Source organism: Globicephala melas, chromosome 10 (genome assembly GCF_963455315.2).
Source record: "Globicephala melas chromosome 10, mGloMel1.2, whole genome shotgun sequence".
NCBI classification, from domain to species: Eukaryota; Metazoa; Chordata; class Mammalia; order Artiodactyla; family Delphinidae; genus Globicephala; species Globicephala melas.
The window spans coordinates 48,128,263-48,134,488 of NC_083323.1; the positions used below are offsets into that span (position 1 = coordinate 48,128,263).

General features: G+C 40.0%; 1 pseudogene; it reads left to right on the forward strand.

The window, feature by feature from the left end:
• Positions 1-2,052: 2,052 nt before the first annotated feature.
• On the forward strand, positions 2,053-3,652 carry LOC115858731 (52 kDa repressor of the inhibitor of the protein kinase pseudogene; annotated as a pseudogene).
• The last annotated feature ends 2,574 nt before the right edge of the window (positions 3,653-6,226 follow it).

Consider the following 6,226-nt stretch of genomic DNA (forward strand, 5'->3'; position numbering starts at 1 on the left):
AGGTCTATTTCTGTCATCCATTGTGGTGGTTACTATGGGAAATCTGCTTCTGACTTCTTATTTTTTATTTTGAAATCACAGTTAGGGTACCATATTCTTTGCAGTTTTTAGGGATGACATGCCTTTCGTTGCCGGAGAATAAATGGCCAATATGTATGCTACTATCATGTCAAAACTGAAAATGCTAAGATAACCCAAAATCTACAAAGCTATGAAGAAGATCGGTACTGCATAATAGCTATTGGAATGGATAATACTTTTTTTGTATTTGTGTGTTGGTTTATTCTCACACTGCCCATCAGAAGATCTTGGACTCATACATACATAATGTTTATTTATTAACCCAGAGTCAAAATGGTACAGTGGAAATACCACTGGATTTGCTGTTCGAAGACATGGGTCAAACCCAGGTGTGCTACTTCCTGTCTTTGTGCCTTCAGACAGCCATTTAACCTCTTTCAGTCTCAGCTCTCTTACCTGTGAACTGAGAAAAACAAGACCTTCTTTACCTTTTATAGAAATGTTGGGAAGACCAAGTAAAGGAAAATCTTTATGAAGTATTACATAAAATTAGATATTCCTGTAGTGAATATGCAAGGGCTATAAAATATCACAAAAATTTCATTTTACTATTCCTTAGGTTTTTTTCTTTTTGCTCCTTTTTCCTTAAGTCTCTGTTTTCTGTGATCTCCACCACAGCCTCAGACACTCCTTGTATCCTGCTCTCCAGTGTGGAGGGAGGCTGCACAGGGAGTGGGGAACACATGGGCCTGGAGTCTTAAAAACATGGATGGAATCCTCTGCCTTTTTGAGCTGAGTGTCACTGGGCATGTGATTCAACTTCCCCGCATACAGATTCTTCGTCTGTAAAATGGAACAATACCAGATGCTAACTACATTCTCAAGTATAATGGGAAGCATTTAGTTATACCTCAAACTTTAGGATATAAAAACATTCTCCTCCCAACAAGCTCCAGTAAGCCCGGGAGATGACAAGCACTCAGTTTAAGTACTTGGTGACTGAGTCAATTAATGATGAAGGGTGAAAACACAGAGTACCAGCCACCCAGCACAGGGCCGGGAACATAGGCTGAGACTGTCAGTGAATTTCCACGCATGTTTCCTCTTCATGCTGCTCGTGCATCCAACCTCAATAGCTCCCTCTTTTCCCGTGCAGACCATTGACAGCACTCTTCTTTCCCTCTCTAACGTGTTCTCATCCATCCCTCTGAGGATGTAAACATGAGATAAACAGGTTTCCTGGGTGGAAGTGTTCAATAGAATGGGACCTACCATTTCTCAGGGGTCAAAAACCAAGCTATCATTGTACTGAACATATTTATCTATCTATGACTATTTCTCGTCTATATCTTCTGGATCTATCCTGGGAAAAACATTGGATTTCAGTGGGTTTTGGGGTTTTTTTTTGGATGAGTGGTTTAAATAGATCCATCTGCTTCTTATTTACATCTGTGTTGATTTTAGGATTTATGATCCTGAGGAATTATACCAATCACTGAGGTCATTAAACATCGTATTTCAACAAATTTAAGATACAATATATTGGAAGTTGCAGCATTATTTCATTTACCACTAAGAAAGGAAAAAAAATGTTGCTGAATAAACTATGATGCAACGCTTTCTTAACATTGCGCGCTTGGCTGTTGCTTTGCAAGAAAACATGTATTTTTGGTCATTCCTCCAAAGACAAATATTTGCTTCTCTAAAAGCAGATTTGCAGTCCACTGCTGTTCTGTGCCTTTCTGTGAACACGTTAACTTTAGTTTCAATGCCAAATCATAGGGTCTCTTTCCAAAGGCATTTGAACAGCATGTAAACTCAACACCCACAGTAACAACCATGCACGCAGGTCAGCGGAAGTGATGACGTCATTAGGGACCGCCCAGAACGGACTCCTGACTCGGTGATATAATTGTAAGACTCCGTGGATTATAAAACAGATTGGGTCCTCTCCCCGGCCCCCGAGGGGCTGGTGGGCTGCCCTGAGGAGGCGGGGAGGGGAGGGCTGGGCCGGCCGGCTGGCTGACGGCGATGCCGAACTTCTGCGAGGACCCCAATTGCACGTGGAAGCGCATGCAGTCGGACCTGGCTTTTTTCAGGTTCCTGCGGGCTCCAGCCAGATGCCAGAAGTGGGTGGAGAATTGTAGGAGAGCAGACTTAGAAGATAAAACCCCCGATCAACTAAATAAACATTATCGATTGTGTGCCAAACACTTTGAGACTTCTGTGATCTGTAGAACTAGCCCTTATAGGACAGTTCTTCGAGGTAATGCAATACCAACAATATTTGATCTTACCAGCCATTTGAATAATCCACACAGTAGACACAGAAAACGAATAAAAGAATTGCGTGAAGATGAAATCAGGACATTGAAACAGAAAAAATTGATGAAACTTCTGAACAGGAACGAAAACATGAGGAAATAAACAACAGCAATGCTCAGAACCCCAGTGCAGAGGGGGGTGAAGAGCAGGAGGAAGACATTTTACCTTTAACCCTTGAAGAGAAGGAAAACAAAGAATACTTAAAATCTTTATTTGAAATTTTGATTCTTATGGGAAAACAGAACACACCTCTGGATGAACATGAAGCTGATGAAATCCCAGAAGGTCTCTTTACTCCTGATAACTTTCAAGCACCGCTGGAGTGCCAGATCATTTCTGGAGAAGAGGTTCTGAGAAAGTGCTTTGGGACAACGGCAGTGAACACATTGTTCTGTTTGAAAACACAGCAGAAACGGATGCTAGAGGTCTGTGAGAGCTGCGGTAACAGATTTTGATTTCATTGTTACCATTGTTGTTCTTAAAAATGTTCTATCTTTTACAAGAGCCTTTGGGGAAAATCTTCAGGGGCAAACTTCTGATGTCTTCTTTGCAGCCAGTAATTTGACTGCAGTGCTGCATTCACTAAATGAAGTGATGGAAAATACCGGTTTATCATGAATTTTGGTTTGAGGAACTCACAAATTTGGCAACCAAACTTTATATTCTGGTAAAACTCCCAGGGAAATTTCGCAGAGCTCAGCACAGTAACCTGGAATCTCAGCTAACCTCTGAGAGTTACTATAAAGAGACTCTAAGTGTTCCAACAGTGGAGCACATTATTCAGGAACTGAAAGATATATTCTCGAAACAGCACCTTAAAGCTCTTAAATGCTTATCTCTGGTACTCTCTATCAGGGGACAGCTCAAATTCAATACATCAGAGGAGCATAGTGCTGACATGTACAGAAGTGATTTACCTAATCCTGACACGCTCTCTGCTGAGCTGCATTGTTGCAGAATCAAGTGCAAACACAGAGGGAAAGATACAGAACTTCCATCCACTAATTATGAAGCCCTTCATCTGCCAGACAACAAGATTTTTCCTAAAGTTAATGCATTGCTGAAGGTCCTATGTATTCTTCCTGTGATGAAGGTTGAGAGTGAACGCTATGAAAATGGGTGAAAGGGTCTCAAATCATACCTGAGGAACACTTTGACAGACCAAAGTTCAAGGAACTTGGCTTCGCTTAACACAAATTTTGATATAAAACACAATTTGGATTTAATGGTGGATACATATATTAAACTCTATACAAGTAAGTCAGAGCTTCCTACAGATAATTCAGAAACCACTGAAAATACCTAAGAGACTTTTAAAATAGGTTTTCTCTTATATTTGATATTTGAAAAAATCTGTAAGAAATTTGACACTATCTTACAGAAAAGTTATAAGGTGTACGCAGGCCACTTAATCACTGAATATCTTGACCTGTAGGCCTCCCATTGAGTACATTAGTCATTGATAATCTGCCTGTTTAAATGGCCCGTTTGAAGTCCCATGCTTTGGAGACCTAACTCTTCTTCCAGAAGATAGCGTTGAAAGTACCACGTTACACTCTGTGTGATCTCTGCTAATGGCACTTTGGACTTGTATTAGTTAAGTCATTTTACACATAACATTTATCACTGTGGATCCAGTTGTCAGGTACTGAATTATCAGTTCTTTGAAGAAATAAATTTTGAGGAGGTATGGGAGCAAGGAATACATTTTACAAAACATTACAATGAAGCTCATGACTGACCTTTGAATAGTAGGAGTTTTAAGTATGCTGTTAAAAATCTGTAAGGGACAGTTAAGAAAATTATCAGACTGTAAGAGAAACATGTGAGCTCGCCAAACAAGGATTTCAGTGTAGATTTTGTCTTTATCAAATGGAGTTAAAGGAACAAGTTATAGTTAAAGTTTGAAAGGAAGAGCCTGCCATTGTTGTTCACATCTGGTTGTTGCTGTTTACATTCTTTTATTGAGCCTCATCTTCATAAGGTTTTTGGCATGTATATGTTGAACACTTCTGTTTCATGGTCAAGACAGGATCAGAGGCCGTGGATACTGACAACCGGTTTGTCTGTTTTCTTCTGTCTTTTTCCATGACTGTATCTACTGCCTCATCTTGATTTACAAGCAAAACCTAGAAACTACAAAAATAAATGTTTTGTGGTTTATCTAGGAATAATACAGAAAATATTGCCATTATTTTTGGTGAAGAAAATCAATTTGGTATAGCTTATTTCAACCTAAATAAAATGTGAATTTTGTTTTTTTAAAAAAAGAAACAGACTGGGATTTCAGAGATACTAACGTGTGGAAGGAATGCATCTTAGAGTCAACAAAATGGTTTAGCAAATTAAAAATCCCCAATTGTTTTTTCCTCCAACAGAGGGGCATCTGCAAAGTTGTATCATCAAGGACTCAAAGTGAGCTGTGATTCTCTGCGTGAGCTGGTGTGCTCATTTTGCTTATTGGATGTGCTTGACCATCAGAGACGGCTGCTAGCATTCTTCTGGGTGGGAAGGGACTTAAATTTCAAGGGCAATGGCTGTCATGCTGGCATTTGGGAACTGGGGCAGTCAGTTGTGCTTTGGGGCAGATAAAGCATTTGAATGTTCTCCTGTATATTACGTAGGAGTCGCAGCCCTAAAATGCCCACTTAATTGGTTCTAGTCTGCCTTCTGGATGTGTGTGGGATAAATGGAGCTCCTCAAGCCCACACACTGTGACATGTCACATCGTTGTCCGTCCTTCCCTTTTCTTGCTTTCTTCAACCATTTCTCAAAGCTTCTCAAGGATTGTAATGAACTTGAATATTATACAGGTGTTACACATGCATTTTGCTATGGTCTGAATGTTTGTGTTTTTCTCTCTTGCCCCCAGTTCATATGTTGAAACCTAGACCCCAAGGTGATGGTGTTTTGGAGAGGTGATTAGGTCATGAAGGCAGAGCCCTTATGAATGGGATTCGTGCCTTTATAGAAGAGGCCCCACCATGTCAGGATGCTGTGAGAGGCTGGTGGTCTGCAACCCAGAAGAGAACCCTTCCTAGAATGTGACCATGCTGACATGTTGATCTTGGACTTCCCAGCCTGAAGAACTGTGAGAAATCAATTTCTGTTATTTGAAAGCTACCCACTCTGGTATTTTGTTATAGTACCTAAACAGACTAAGACACATTTATTGTTTAAAAAATAAGAATGAAATAGCTACCACTTGCAGAGTGCTACTATGGCTGCCATCGTGCTAAGTGTTCTATTTATATTGCTGTATTTTTTGCTCATGACAACCCTCTGCAGTAGGTATAATTATTGTCCTGTTTAATGATGACAAAAACTGAGGCTTAGAGAGGATTAGTAACTTTCCCAAGGCCATACAACTAATGAGAAGTGGATTTGAGTTTCAAAACCAAATCTCCTTGTAATTAACAGCAATTTTTATACAGTTCTGTATAAGAAACTTGTGAAAGTGGTGTAATAAAAATCGATCCAAATGAGCAGGAACTTCTCTTTTAAATTGGTGCCCGAAGGACATTATGTACTTATTCCAATAGTTCTGTTATTCAGGACACTTTTGGAACCCCCTTTTGGAATTGTCTTCAGGGCCTGCGCTTTGAGTATCCTATTCAAAAGGATAATCCCTATTCATCCTGTGAGGTGAGATTTGACTGTTTAAAGGACCCTAACGAGGCCGGTCTGCTGACTAAGGCGTAGGATGACTGTGATCAACGGGGCGACATACTTTTCAGTCATTGAAGAAAAGACCATGGTTTTCTTGAGTTGGGTGTAAACTAAAGCAGAAACATCCTTGGGATATGTATGGTCTTCCTTGGATTATGAGGATTTGAGGGATATAAGACATTTATGGAAATGCAACTATCAGAGGTGAAAA